Here is a 1205-nt window from a genome sequence, read left to right on the forward strand (position 1 = left end):
CTGCTGCTGCTGTTACTGCTGCTGGTGCTACTCCTGCTGCTGTTACTGCTGTTGGTGCTACTCCTGCTGCTGTTAATGTTTTTCTACGTCTTAAACCTATGAGACCTTTTCTGTATTCTCTCTTGAATTATTGTTAATTTTGTTCTCCGTCTTGAGCTTGTAAAGCTTACATGACTTGGCCCTGCTAATCTTTCCTGAGAGCTTGGAATTTAGCTCGGCCATGCTGCACTGTGGTTGGTTTGCGCCTTCCAGCAATTAATTTAATTTTCTTCGGTGTTTGTTGGACAAGTTCTAGAGTATTTAAAAGTGATTTCAGGAATCTCTTCTCACGATGCAGCTGAGAGAGGGAGTGGGCGGATGGGAAGGAGCGATGGCAAGAGAGAGGGTGTGGAGAAAGGTGACTTCAAGGGCACTCCCTCTGCTGCTCCTTCTCTTCCTTGTTTTCATTCTTACCACTGCTATCGACTTTCCCTTTCATTTACTTCCGTATTTAGATTTGCATTCCTTAAATTGTTTGCTCCTTTTCTTCCCAATAACCCGTTGTCTGTCTGTCTGTCTGTCTGTCTGTCTGGCTGGCTGGCTGGCTGGCTGTCTGGCTGTCTGTGTGTGTGTTTGTCTGTCTGTCTGTCTGTCTGTCTGTCTATGTTTTAATGATTCCATTCGTTTCTTTTCTCTCTCTCTCTCTCTCTCTCTCTCTCTCTCTCTCTCTCTCTCTCTCTCTCTCTCTCTCTCTCTCTCTCTCTCTCTCTCTCTCCCTCTCAGCATTACCATATAGGAAACTTAAGAACATTTCTAGATTGATGGCATTGGAGTGGTTAAAAAAAGATTTTTCTGTTATCATTACTATGACCACTTTTTATGTAAATGAGTATATATATGAGTACAACGAAGCATTCAGCTACTGTGTATTACATTTTTCTATCTTTTTAGATTGCTAAGCGTATAAGTACATGGAAGAGTCGAGGTATCTGTTTAGTGAAAACACAAAAATAATTATTAAAAAAAGATGGGTACTGATATTATAGCAAAAGGTATTTTTAGATATCATACAGATTTTCAGACATTTTTCTACGTCATTTCACACAAATCCACCTCTTCCCTTCCTGCCCTCCCTACCTCAATGACTTCATCCTCTATTTCCTTTCCTTAAAAGGCAATTTTTTGTTTTGTTTATCTTAGTCATGTTTTCAGCTAAGAGTTTTTTT

The sequence above is a fragment of the Portunus trituberculatus genome, chromosome 25 (assembly GCF_017591435.1).
Source record: "Portunus trituberculatus isolate SZX2019 chromosome 25, ASM1759143v1, whole genome shotgun sequence".
NCBI lineage: Eukaryota > Metazoa > Arthropoda > Malacostraca > Decapoda > Portunidae > Portunus > Portunus trituberculatus.